Source organism: Chelonia mydas, chromosome 1 (assembly GCF_015237465.2).
Source record: "Chelonia mydas isolate rCheMyd1 chromosome 1, rCheMyd1.pri.v2, whole genome shotgun sequence".
NCBI lineage: Eukaryota > Metazoa > Chordata > Testudines > Cheloniidae > Chelonia > Chelonia mydas.
Window position 1 is genome coordinate 132,302,486 of NC_057849.1, and position 15,040 is coordinate 132,317,525.

Below are 15,040 nucleotides of genomic sequence, written 5' to 3' on the forward strand. Positions count from 1 at the left end.
TCACCATCATCTTCTATGTGTGCTGGGTCCTGTTTCTGGACAACTGGTGAGTGCCTGTGGGGGGCGGGGGGAAGAGGCAGCGGGGAAGGAAGAGGGATGATACAGGACAGGAAGAAGAGACGGGGATGGGGGAAGTGGGCAGGGGGGAGGGGGAATGGGGCAGGGGACAGTGTGGAGAAGAAAGGGGATGGGGTAGGGGAAGGGAATGGGATGGGGGAAGAGAATGGGATGACAGAGTGCTGTCACTAGAGGGAGCGATGCCTCCTCGCTTCCGGGTGTCTGTCTGGAGAAATGAAGGGAGGCACGTCCCTCCCCAATAGCCACTGCTATGTGTCGCCTCTGGGGGGGAATGAGACTGCGCCAGGCTGCAGTGTGCCCTGGGCTGCCTGCAGCTGACAACAACTGTCTGCCCATCCCCTATTGGTCATTTCCAGACCCTAATGTAAGTGAGGACAAAGTAATGGTTAATGTTTTTACTTAAAATTAGCAAAATAAAATGCTCTTGATAGACATTTGCCACTGTTGAAATGAAAGGTATCTATCGATTTGAATCACATTGCTGTCAGATAACAAATACTAAAGCTTATTTTTTGGTAGATATACAGGTAGTATATATATTGTGTGGATGCGGTCCACATAACACACAGAGAGCTGCATATGCAGCCCACAATGGTAAATAAGTTGAGAACTACTGCTTTAGGCCCTAATTTTTAGGCCCTCCTATTTTTACTCCCTACTGTAGGTCCTCCATTCCATATTGAAGTAACAGCTGAGCAACCGTAGCGGGGCCATCGGAAATTTTTTGTCTCGTTAGATATTGTTTTGTACAAATTAATCCATCAAGATTGTGAATTCAATTTACGGTGGTTGTGATTTTGTCTTTATGGGCTAAGTAAGTGTTTGTGGGCCCTAGCAATATAGTACACTGTAGGCCTACACTGGACAATAGTCACCATGTTGAAGAAAGGAGGATGGCAGAAATTGAAGGTGGCCAAAGAAAGATGGCAAAGACAAGATGTAATGCTGAAAGGTATTCCTTCTCTCCTAATGTTTTTTCCTCCTACTAAGTCTGTTGGTGAGGAAGTCCAGGCGAATACCAGCCCAAGTGAACCTGTTGTGCCTGCGCCTGATGAAAAGGAGCAGCCTCCTGTGACTTCTCTACCTGCAGTCTCACTCCACTCCTTTGAAGACTCTCCCAGTGATAGTAATACAAAAATATACTTCTCCAATGATCCAGGTGAGTGGAACCATGACTTCTCAAGATTTCATTGTATATTGGACTGAGAAGGGCCCACAGAAATGCCAGAATCTAGATGCTGACTTTTCACTGACAAAGCGAGAGTACACCAATCAGAATCGTTATCTGACCAAATCAATGTTTGAATATGTGAAGCCTAACAAACAGATTGGCAACCGAGAATGGCTCATCTATTCACCTTCCAAGAAGAAAGTGTACTGTTTTTATTGCCACCTGTTTTCTGATACCAAAAAGTGAGGAATGTTCTGCGAAGGCCTTCAATGATTGGAAGAATACTGCATACTTTACCAATCATGCAATGAGTGAGCAGCATACATTGTCAGTTAGCAGCTTCCGTGCCCAAAAGAAATATATTGGCAAAATTGATACCCTAATGGAAAACCAGTTTTTGGAAGCTCATGCTTATTGGAAGAACGTTCTCAGACATGTAGCTGAAACCATAGTTTTTCTTGCTGAGGGTGGTTTGCCATTCCGAGACTGTTGGGTTGAAACAACAATGGCAATTACCTTGGCATTCTAGAGTTAATCTTTAAGTTTGACCCTTTCTTAGCTCAGCACATCAATGAACATGCAAATCATGGAAAAGGCCATACATCATATCTATCAAAGACTATTTGTGATGAATTCATTGCACTGCTGGCAAAGAAGACACTATCAGCCATTGTAGATTAGATCAAAGATATGGGATATTTTTCAGTGTCTGTGGACTCAACACTGGATGTGCCACATCACTCTCAGATATAGAGAGAGAAGATGACAAAAGCAAATCTATTTGGATGTACTGAGTTATCACTGAATCCAATGTGATAGAATATTTCCCAAATGTTGAAACTGCATTACTGCTGTATTTGTCACTAATGATCACTAACTGTAGTGGAGAATGTTCCTTCTCTCTTCTAACAAGGGTCAAAAATGTCCTCTAATCCACCATGACTCAAGAACATCTCAGTGCTTTGTCCCTCTTGAGCATTGAGAATGAAATCATCAGGTCTTTGAATTACAATGACATCATTCATGACTTTTCCCAGAGCTTTAGCTGTGGCAAAAATTGTTTGTTTGAAGAATTGAATGTAGTGACAGTAGAATAAACTTGTTAATTTTACATAAATAATATGTAAATATGTATGTAGATAAATGCTTGATGACTTCATGATTTTTTTTGCAATATGTAATTCATACTTAGTCCCTTCCCTCCCACCCCTCATAACCTTAATCTGGCCTTGCAGACCTCTATCTTCCTCTGCTCTGTAGATCCTCATAAGTGCCTGGTCCTGGGAAGGGATTTTAACATCAACGTGGACTCACGGCACTGCCTTGGAACAGAGAAGTGTTAGGCCATTGCAGACATCCTCAGGGAGGTTGTCGACCATCAGTTCCTAGTAGATATCTGGCATGACCACCACCCAGCTGACTCCACCACCTTCACCATTGTCCAGGTAGATGATACTCAGTTGTGCCACTCCTGTTTGAAGTGCATTTGTGTGTCTTGATTTCACATCTTGCAGGCCCATTTCTCCAGTATCAGGCCATCCCCATTCTCCAACCACCACCTAGTAGCCATGATGGCCTCATTGACATCTGAGATGCCTACTAGTATGTCAATAACAATGTGTTTGAGGATATGGGCTTTTGAGCCTCCTTCTGGGAGTTCTGACTGGCCTAGCAGAGGCACACCTTTCCCTTGGAACAGAGGTGGTGGGATATGGGGAAGGTACGTTCCAGGCTCTCCTGCTTTGATGACACCCAGGGAGGTAGCTGGAGTTGGTATGCTGCAATAGAGCAATTGGAATGGGAAGTCTTGGAGCTGGAGAGATGCCTGGCCATTTGCCAGGGATCTATCCCTCTGTAGAGAAAGTTAGGAGAAGCAGGACAATCGCCAGGCCCTCAACCACCATTGGGCTTGAGGCGGCTTCGTTTGATACTGCATTCAACACTTTCAGGAGATGGATCATGGTGCTTGCATCTTATATGCCCCAAAGAAAAAGAGAGGTACCAAAAAGCATATCACCTACTACTCAGCAGAGGACAGCACCCCTCTCATGGGCCTAGGAAGAGGTAGGGAAGGGCCAGGGCCTTCTATGCCAGCCTCTTCTCCCTGGATCCAGTTGACACTGATGCCTGTGGGGTCCTGTGGGATGAACTCCCTATGGTCAGTGTGGGAGACTGGGACTGGTTAGAGCAATATCTCACATTGGCCAAGTTCTTGGAAGCCCTTCCTCTAATGACCATCAACAAATCTCCGGACATCATTGAGCTAACAGTGGTATTCTACTGTGTATCCTTGGATGTCTTCAGTCCAGCCCTTGCCACCATCTGGGCCAAGTCCTTGAAGAGTGGGGTGCTTCCCCCTGTTGTATAGGTGGGTCATGATCGCTCTGTTGCCTAAGAAGGGGGAAATCCGTGATTTAAGGATTTGGCACCGACTGCAAGGTCATAGCAAAAGCCATCTGACTGCAGCTGGGGTCTATGCTTGTGGACATGATCCACCCCAACTAAACCTACAGTGTCCCAGGATGGAACATCTTCTTTCATCTGGTCTGGGACCTATTCCATCTAGCATGTCCAGGAATAATCTGTCACTTGCCCTCCTGTCCCTGGACTAGGAGAAGGCATTTAACAGGGCTGATCACAGGTACTTCATGGGCACTCTGCAGGTGTTTGGCTTAGCCACCACTTCATAGGGATTCTCCTCTGTATGCCTCTGGGGAGTGTCTGGTCAAGCTCAACTGGGCCTTGACTGAACCTTTCACGTTCAGTCCAGGGATATAGCCGGGCTGCCTCCTCTCCAGCCAGTTGTACTCCATCATGATCGAGCCCTTCTTCAGAAGAGGATGATGGGGTTGGTGCTACAAAAGCCCGACTAGGGGGGTGGTCCTGTCAGTGTATGCCTATGATGTGCTCCTCAAGAACCTGGGAGACTGGGCTGATCCTGCCTCACTAGAGAACTGGATTGATCTAGAGGCCAGGGTGTCTGATTGATTGTGGAGGTGGATGGGGTTGCTCCAGTGCCTTGCCCTTTGGACGAGGTGCTGACGCTCAACCATTTATTTTTGTCCATGCTCTGGCACTGGTTCAACACCCTGAGCCTGCCTCTGGAAACTCTGGCCAGCCTCCACAAGAAGATCCTGGAGTTTTTCTGACAAGGGTTGCACTGGATCTCTGTGGGTGTCCTCAGCCTCCCCCTGTGGGAGGGCAAACAGAGCCTGGTCAGCTTCTGCACCTTTGCCTTCAGGCCCTGCCGAGACTCCTTTACAGTGCCGGTAATCCAGCATGGAGCATGCTGGCACAGACCTTTTTCCCACCACCTCTGAGGACTCCGATATGACCGGCAGCTCTTTTATCTCCATCCGAGGAGTCTCCCTGAGATCTTGCTAAGCTGCTGGTCTTTTACCAGGACCGCCTCAGGACCTGGTCGCTAGTTTCAGGGACCAGGTCTGTTGTGGCTGGAGTCCCCCTTGGTGTGCTGGAGGATAGTCCTGGTGGGTGTCACAAGAAGTTGAGACCTTCTGGACTAAGATTGGAGGGACTCGGTGGACCCTTTGGCACTCAGCCACCACCTGGAGCTGCCCACCCTGTGTGTCCCCTGTCATGTACTCCAGGAGGTGAGGGGAGCCTTGCCTCCTACCTCTCTCACTTTTCCCAAGTGCGTTCTTTGGGAGGGTGCTCCCTGCCCACCACTCACCCTGGTCTGCTGGAACTCATCATCAGGCTCCTGCCCCACCAGCCTCCCTGGCTGCTCCCAACATGCCACCTGAGGTGGCTTCATGAAATTCAGCTGGTCTGGGCATGGTTCAGAGGTGGACAACATTTGTATGTGCTCATGCTTCATACCATCCACTTCTTCACCCCGGTGTCCTGCCCCAACACCAAATGACAGAACCTGCTGCCACCTGAGGAAGGCCAGTTGATGGCTTTTCCATGAAGTCATGAGCATGGCACATACTTGGCATGGAGTGTGAACTCCCAACACCTGTCCTTTCTGTAATGAGAGGGAGACAGTGGCTCATATCTACTTGGGTGCATCAGGTTGTAGCCCCTCTGCCAATTGCTCCAGAACTGCTTACTGAGGTTCTGGCTGCACTTCTCCCCGCACCTCCTGATCTATGCACACACATCTGCACCCCCAAACAGTTGTGAGACCTCCTCATCAACCTCCTCCTGGTGCTGGCCAATACCAGGAGGAAGAAGCTGGACAAGGCGGTGTTCTGCAACTGTGGGCCTATTTCTGGTCCCTTGTCGGATCATATCTCTGGGCAGAGTTCCTCTGGGGAGTGTTCACTGACTCCTTAGTCAGTGCCTTTAAGAAGCAGTGGTAACAGTTGGGAGTTCTCTGCTCAGCATTCCCTTCTGTTTCCCTGATTTTTAATCTTTAAAATTCACTCCTGTCCTATTTTATTTGTTGTCCTCATTATTTACTTGTCGTCTGGGTTCAGTGGCCCTTCCCCCTTTGTTGAGTGGGGAGGGCTTTTAGCCTTAGGTCCTCTGCTTCCTGGCAACCACAAAAGGTACACACCATCCAACTTGTGTAACAAATGAGGCAGGGGTTCTACAGACAACAGCCTCCTTTCACCACACAGTCTTGATCCATCCCCAGAGCAGGTCCAGCCTGTGCAATGAATGAGACAGAAAAAAAACAGTATATGAACATGTAATTAAAGAATCTATCGTCATACCTCTTATCATCCTTAGGTTTACATGATTCAGTGTGAAGTAGCCAGAGGCCTCAACTGATGAGAGCACTGTTGGTCTTGGTTTGGGAGATGACTGATCTCCTTCGTACAGAGAAAACACATTGCTTAGAACAAAGTAATGCTTCATCCAAGGAGGTGCCTTTAATCACCCACATGGCATGCAGAGGTACGAAAGAAGTTGATGCCAGAGAACATTAATGGAGGATCATAGAATCATAGAATATCAGGGTTGGAAGGGACCTCAGGAGGTCATCTAGTCCAACCCCCTGCTCAAAGCAGGACCAATCCCCAACTAACTCATCCCAGCCAGGGCTTTGTCAAGCCAGACCTTAAAAACTTCTAAGGAAGGAGATTCCACCACCTCCCTAGGTAACGCATTCTAGTGTTTTACCAACCTCCTAGTGAAAAAGTTTTTCCTAATATCCAACCTAAACCTCCCCCACTGCAACTTGAGACCATTACTCTTTGTTCTGTCATCAACTACCACTGAGAACAGTCTAGATCCATCCTCTTTGGAACCCCCTTTCAGGTAGTTGAAAGCAGCTATCAAATCCCCCCTCATTCTTCTCTTCTGCAGACTAAACAATCCCAGTTCCCTCAGCCTCTCCTCATAAGTCATGTGTTCCAGTCCCCTAATCATTTTTGTTGCCCTCCACTGGATGTTTTACAATTTTTCCACATTCTTCCTGTAGTGTGGGGCCCAAAACTGGACACAGTACTCCAGATGAGGCCTCACCAATGTCGAATAAAGGGGAACGATCACGTCCCTCAATCTGCTGGCAGTGCCCCTGCTTATACAGCCCAAAATGCCATTGGCCTTCTTGGCAACAAGGGCACACTGTTGACTCATATCCAGCTTCTCATCCACTGTAACCCCTAGGTCCTTTTCTGCAGAACTGCTGCCGAGCCATTCGGTCCCTAGTCTGTAGCGGTGCATGGGATTCTTCCGTCCTAAGTGCAGGACTCTGCACTTGTACTTGTTGAACCTCAGCAGATTTCTTTTGGCCCAATCCTCTAATTTGTCTAGGTCCCTCTGGATCCTATCCCTACCCTCCAGCGTATCTACCTCTCCTCCCAGTTTAGTATCATCTGCAAACTTGCTGAGGGTGCAATCCACACTATCCTCCAGATCATTAATGAAGATATTGGACAAAACCGGCCCAAGGACCGACCCCTGGGGCACTCCACTTGATACCGGCTAGACATGGAGCCATTGATCACTACCCATTGAGCCTGACAATCTAGCCAACTTTCTATCCACCTTATAGTCCATTCATCCAGCCCATACTTCTTTAACTTGCTGGTAAGAATACTGTGGGAGACCATGTCAAAAGCTTTGCTAAAGTCAAGGAACAACACATCCACTGCTTTCCCCTCATCCACAGAGCCAGTTATCTCATCATAGAAGGCAATTAGATTAGTCAGGCATGACTTGCCCTTGGTGAATCCATGCTGACTGTTCCTGATCACTTTCCTCTCCTCTAAGTGCTTCAGAATTGATTCCTTGAGGACCTGCGCCATGATTTTTCCAGGGACTGAGGTGAGGCTGACTGGCCTGTAGTTCCCAGGATCCTCCTCCTTCCCTTTTTTAAAGATGGGCACTACATTAGCCTTTTTCCAGTCGTCAGGGACTTCCCCCAATTGCTATGAGTTTTCAAAGATAATGGCCAATGGCTCTGCAATCACCTCTGCCAACTCCTTTCGCACTCTCGGATGCAGCGCATCCGGCCCCATGGACTTGTGCTCGTCCAGCTTTTCTAAATAGTCCCGAACCACTTCTTTCTCCACAGAGGGCTGGTCACCTCCTCCCCATGCTGTGCTGCCCAGTGCAGTAGTCTGGGAGCTGACCTTGTTCGTGAAGACAGAGGCAAAAAAAGCATAGAGTACATTAGCTTTTTCCACATCCTCTGTCACTAGGTTGCCTCCCTCATTCAGTAAGGGGCCCACACTTTCCTTGACTTTCTCTTGACTTTTCTTGTTGCTAACATACCTGAAGAAATCCTTCTTGTTACTCTTAACATCTCTTGCTAGCTGCAACTCCAGGTGTGATTTGGCCTTCCTGATTTCACTCCTGCATGCCCAAGCAATATTTTTATACTCTTCCCTGGTTATTTGTCCAATCTTCCACTTCTTGTAAGCTTCTTTTTTGTATTTAAGATCAGCAAGGATTTCACTGTTAAGTCAAGCTGGTCACCTGCCATATTTACTATTCTTTCTACACATCGGGATGGTTTGTCCCTGTAACCTCAATAAGGATTCTTTAAAATACAGCCAGCTCTCCTGGACTTCTTTCCCCCTCATGTTATTCTCCCAGGGGATCCCGCCCATCAGTTCCCTGAGGGAGTCAAAGTTTGCTTTTCTCAAGTCCCAGGTCTGTATTCTGCTGCTCTCCTTTCTTCCCTGCGTCAGGATCCTGAACTCGACCATCTCATGGTCACTGCCTCCCAGGTTCCCATCCACTTTTGCTTCCCCTAATTCTTCCCGGTTTGTGAACAGCAGGTCAAGAAGAGCTCTGCCCCAGTTGGTTCCTCCAGCACTTGCACCAGGAAATTGTCCCCTACACTTTCCAAAAACTTCCTGGATTGTCTGTGCACTCCTGTATTGCTCTCCCAGCAGATATCAGGGTGATTGAAGTCTCCCATGAGAACCAGGGCCTGCGATCTAGTAACTTCCGTGAGTTCCCGGAAGAAAGCCTCGTCCACCTCATCCCCCTGGTCCGGTGGTCTATAGCAGACTCCCACCACGACATCACCCTTGTTCCTCACAATTCTAAACTTAATCCAGAGACTCTCAGGTTTTTCTGCAGTTTCATACTTGAGCTCTGAGCAGTCATACTGCTCCCTTACATACAATGCAACTCCCCCACCTTTTCTGCCCTGCCTGTCCTTCCTGAACAGTTTATATCCATCCATGACAGTACTCCAGTCATGTGAGTTATCCCACAAGTCTCTGTTGTTCCAGTCACATCATAATTCCTTGACTGTGCCAAGACTTCCAGTTCTCCCTGCTTGTTTCCCAGGCTTCTTGCATTTGTGTATAGGCACTTGAGATAACTCGCTGATTGTCCCTCTTTCTCAGTATGAGGCAGGAGCCCTCCCCTCTCGCGCGCTCCTGCTCGTGCTTCCTCCCAGTATCCCACGTCCCCACTTACCTCAGGGCTTTGGTCTCCTTCCCCCGGTGAACCTAATTTAAAGCCCTCCTCACTAGGTTAGCCAGCCTGCTTGCAAAGATGCTCTTCCCTCTCTTCGTTAGGTGGAGCTCGTCTCTGACTAGCACTCCTCCTTCTTGGAACACCATCCCATGGTCAAAGAATTCAAAGCCTTCTCTCCGACACCACCTGCATAGCCATTCGTTGACTTCCACGATTCTACGGTCTCTACCCAGGCCTTTTCCTTCCACGGGGAGGATGGATGAGAAGACCACTTGCACCTCAAACTCCTTTATCCTTCTTCCAAGAGCCACGTAGTCTGCAGTGATCCGCTCCAGGTCATTCTTGGCAGCATCATTGGTGCCCATGTGAAGAAGCAGGAAGGGGTAGCAATCCGAGGGCTTGATGAGTCTCGGCAGTCTCTCCATCACATCGTGAATCCTAGTTGCTGGCAAGCAGCAGACTTCTCGGTTTTCCCAGTCGGGGCAGCAGATAGATGACTCAGTCCCCCTGAGGAGAGAGTCCCCGACCACCACCACCCGCCTCCTTCTCTTGGGAGCGGTGGTCGTGGAACCGCCAACCCTAGGACAGTGCATCTCATGCCTTCCAATTGGCGGAGTCTCCGTCTGTTCCCTTCCCTCAGATGTATCATCTAGTCCACATGCGTCTGTATTGTCGATGTGAAAATATGGGGCCTATCCTTCTGTCGGATCCATTCCAGATCTGCAGTCCATGTGTCCAATATAGGATCTTGACTCTGATTTTTTCTTTGAAGTGCTCCAAGTTAACTGTGTTTCAGACTTGCTTAGTTTGCAGGAGATGTAAAGTGAGTCTTCCGGTGTTCAATCTGAGATCTTGCTGGTGTAAAGTGGAATCTTGGAACTAATGTTGCCCCCCAGCTAGCTATGATCCATGCTAAGACAAACGAAAAAGTAATGTGATTGTCAATCAAACACAGCATGCAATTACATTCCTGTGCTAATCACCCTTGAATAGCATCTAGTGCAGACAGAGCTAAGGCAAGAGTATGGCATGAATCCTGAAATGTCAAATGATGAGGCTTCAAGTTAAAAAATGGGTGCAGAGCTTGGCAGGGTTTAAGCAAGCCCTGAAGAAGTCATAATGAACTCTGTCTATGATCAAAACAAGTCAGTTGCCTTAATGAGCTGTCAAACAAGGAAAGACAAAGCCTGGGAATTGCTAGCAGGTACCTGAAGCCTCCGTAATGTACCTGGGCACCCAGCTGAAGAGGGGAAAAAAGGATTGTTTGCACCAGCAAAAGCACATGACCACCAACTTCCTCTTTCCCAAACTACCACAGGCTACATGGCCAAAGCCATGTTAAGAACTTGGTCAGTGTGCCAGCCCAAGTGAAGAGGCTGGATCAAACAAAGAGGTTATTTTTTCCCAAAACCAACATGTCAGAATGACTGACCTCTAAAAAGTGGGGGGAGGGGTCAAACAAGGCAATACAGCTGAAGTATTTGGTTGGGCAGGATAACCATGAGATGTCCTATGGTAACTCATTCCCCAACCACAGTCAGAAAAGATGTGACTAGAGTGCATCAAAAATTCAGGAAATCTCATTAAAAAATTGTTGTGAAAAATTCTTAGTATTTGTTACGAGTTCCATAATTCACCATTAAATCAAAGTGGGCTGGAGTGGAGGGACAACATAGGTACCAGTAGTTGGTGTCTTTAAGGTACACCTGCCCTAGCGACTCAGGGGTTCAAAAAACCATCAAGACATGGCTATTTCTCAACAAGGGAGCATAGAGTGGGAATCCTCCAAGCTTTGGAGAAAGGCATTCTTTTTGCACATTGTAAGGATTCTGATTCTACTAGTGAAAAGTCCATTTGTTTTATAGTCATAAGAATGGCCATACCAGGTCAGACCAAAGGTCCATGTAGCCCAATATCCTGTCTTCCAACAGTGGCCAATGCCAGGTGCCCTGGAGGGAATGAACAGAACAGGTAACCATCAAGTGATCCATCTCCTGTCACCCATTCCCAGCAAACAGAGGCTAAGGACACAATCCCTGCCCATCCTGGCTAATAGCCATGATGGACCTATCTTCCATGAATTTATCTAGTTATTTTTTGAATCCTGTTATAGTCAATATAGTCCTATTAAATCTTGTATTCTGTTTCCATGACCAAATTATAATGTGATTTAGACCCTTTATACAATAAACATCTGACCAGTAGAAAAGAAATATGGGAAGAGCAAATTTGTGCTTCAAAGACATTAAACATACTACTCAAACATTTTATAGAGAAACACTTATTTTAATTGCCTGTAATGGGCTTATTACATATTTTAATGCAAATTGAGATGTCATTTCCTATGTAAAGGTTAACCATCCCACTGAAAGAACATTCAATTATGTTACATCCATACATTTGTGCAAGTTAAATCACAGAGCAGTACAGCACACAAGGGCACAGTTCCTATTTGTGTCCAGGCTAGGTAAAGTAAAAGATAGCTAGATCCCTCTTGCAGCGTCTCTGCTATCATGAGCTATCAGTTGGCAAAACCATACTTGATGAAGATAAGAAACAATGCTTTTTAAAATGTATAAAGTAATTTCTAGTGAAACTAACTGCATGGAAATATTTTTAATATGACCTCCAGTTCTCTAGTGGCTAAATCGGCATTCTAAGTGAATTCAAGTTCAGAGGGTATGAGCCTGGCATTTTCTCTCTTCTACACTTCTATTTGGAATAAGAGAAACATAAAATGAAGAGAGGAATGATAGATGAAAGAAGTAAAAGTTAATATGAAGCATAAAATGATCAATAAAAAAAGTACACACTAAATTAACTTCAGTTCCAGCTGTTAGAATGTTCTGTGCACTTTAAGAGAAAAGTGAAAAGATTTTTTTTCAGAATTTTTTTTCATGAATATCTCCTTCGTCTTCTCCTAATCCCATCATCTGGGGTCAGGTTTTCATGCAAATATCTACCATCTTTTTCTGTCTGAGTCAGCAATAAGGTCCACATTCTTACCATCTTCTTTGATATAATCCATCCACTGCTTTTTTGGCTGTAATGTGTATATGAATACAAATAAAACAGAATTTAATTAATTAATTCAGGTGTCACAACCAATGGCCCCCTCCCTCAGGGGTTTCCCTAGGGAGGCAGATCAGCATTGTATGTTGCTAACGCTGTTGCAGGCATCAACCCTTTTGGGAAGAGTTAAAGGTGTGAGCATGGAGTGAAAGGTTCTTTTGCAGGTTACAAGAGGCCATAGAGGGAGGAAGGGAGAAGAGAATGGGTTAACCCGATGCCTCAGCTCAGTCCAAATATAAGACGCTGGGTCCAGTCCAAGGTCACTGCGCTTGAACCGACTTTATGCAGCCAAGAAGCCTGCTGCTGTATTCAGTGTTCCCTCTAATTTTTGACAGGCCATGTGTGCAAAAAATTTCTTCTGTGCAAATTGTTGTGCTTCTGTGCACGCAGTGTTTCGTCATGTGCGTGGGGTTTAGGATCTGTGTGCACACCCAGATGCACACAGCTTAGAGGGAACAGTGGCCATATCTGTATCTTACCCAGCCCCAGCCAACCGTGAGAAAAGAGAAGTAAGCTGAACAAGACTGCAGGGGAATGCAGAAAACTAGTGAGACGCCGAAGGTCAACAAGGGGGAAAACAACTGTGTCGCGTCCCTAAAGCCAATGTGTTTTGGGAAAGCTGAGAAAGCCATGGGAAGCCGGTTTGGACTGGTACAAAGAGCATGAGGGACAGAGGTCCCTGAATGAGATGCCCCCCAAAACCCCTAGGATTTAAAACCTTCCTGAGAGCTAAAGCAAATCAGAGATCAACAGTGGACCCTGGACAGCCTGTGCACAGGACAGAACTCTCGTCTACCCTTTCCCCTCTTCTTCTTACATTACACCTGGCTTGGCCAGCCTGGGGCTGTGCGTGTGTGAGTATGAAAGTGGGTTAGGGCACGGGCACTAACGCTTTCTTCTTTCCTTTGAGTGACATGGGGAATACCCCGCACTCACCACTGTTATTTTATAAATAAAGCTTTAAAACTTAGTCACTTGGTGTGCTCCTTCATCTCCTCCCCTAAAGATCCTGTGGCCTCAGCCTGATCACCTGATGCCCCAGGCAGATTGGTAACATAAATCTGTCACACAGGCTAATGAATTAATTAATTCAGGCTATAATTTAATTTCAACTTTGTGCCTTCTTCTCTCCTGCCAAAAACTGTACAGTGTTCCATCTAGCAAGATCTTGTAGGACTGATAGGCCGATGTCCAAAGAAAAGTACGAACAGGAAAAAAAAAAAAACCCAACCTTGTGCTATGAGTAACAAAGGGGAAATTAGTTTCCTTATCTGTAGCTTTTGTTTCTTAGAATGCAAACATCATCTGATCTGAACAGCTCTGCTGAATAGATTGCTAAGTTAATAAACTTCCCCATTTCACAGTAAGAGAGGCAGCTGAGGCAATGTTTTTGTTTGTTTTCCTTAAATTTACTCTCATGGTGCTGGACTGTTCTCAGCATTGTTCACAGACCTGCAAAGAACACTTCCAAACCACATACACTTGGTACTTGGTAGAAGCATTTCTAATTATGTTGTAGATGACAGGAACAATAGAGTTACAGGTGTAAAATGCACAAATTTAATGTGATAAAGAATATTTTGTTATATAAGGAAGATCAATACAGCCCAGTGAGTGTCCCCTTTATAGCTAAGTATTTCAGATCTCCTGCTTACACCACTAAGCAGTTCTTCCAACCAAAAGTATGCATAAGTGGTAAAAGGTTACATTTAAAAAAATCATTTTTAATAATCTAAAATATTAACAGTAACAGAGGGAATAGTTTTTTTAATGATTTACTCAACATTCTGATAGCTTACCGTTAAATGTCCCTTGATATGTCAATTCTCTGAAACCATTTTCCTTACTATTTTAATACATTTCATATTCTTCTTAACCTAGAAGCCCTTTTGTATTAGTGGGAGACAGAATTACGTCTCCAGAGTCCACAGCTAACCATCACGCTGGCTGCAGGACATAGTACACTGAATTCTAATTCCATATCTTTCTATTGCACTTTATTTCAAATACATTCAGTGTATAATTTGATAAAGATAAAATAGAATTCCTGGGGGAAAAAAACAACCTCAAAAACCTAAAATCATATTGATGCACAATTTTTAATCTGTCTTTCTCAACCCAAAATTATACAAGATATCTGATCAGCCTTAGTGACACCCAGGATGGAAGGGGTGTTAATGGGGAGGACACAACATTGATTCTTCTGGAATGGAAAATAATTCGTTTTTGGAAACAAATCTTAGTTTCTTCTGCCTAAGGTTATGGCTACACTAGAGAGCTTACAGCAGTGCAGCACCGATGCAGCTATAAGCTCTCTAGTGTAACCCCACTCTAAGCCAATGGAAGAGATCTCTCCTGTCAACTTAATTAATCCATCCCCCAATGAGTGGCAGCAGCTAGGTCATCAGAAGAAGTTCCTCCAGCGACATAGCACAGTCTACACTGCTGCTTATGTCAGTGTAACTTATGTCACTCAGGGGAGTAGCTTATTCACACCCCTGAGCTACATAAATTACACCGACATAAGTGGTAGTGTAGACACAGCTTCAGTGTCTATAGGAAAGCCTCACAGTCTGACATTCCTTAATCTGTGGTTGTGTTCCAGGTCATCAATCGGATTTCTTAATAGTTTGCAGTGTTATGTATTTTAAAGGAGAATACCCCTGTGTCAGTCAGTCAGCCCTCGCTTTTCCATTATCATCACAGCCTCAAGCAGTCTTGAATAAAAGATTTCAAACTTCTTGCCTATGCAACTATTAAAGACTGAATCACCATTATTTATTAAGATCTGTTGCGCGGGAATTCAAAGCTGTATCTTTTAATGGTGTTAACCAAAACCAAGTTGGGAATGTGCCCTGTTTATGAAAA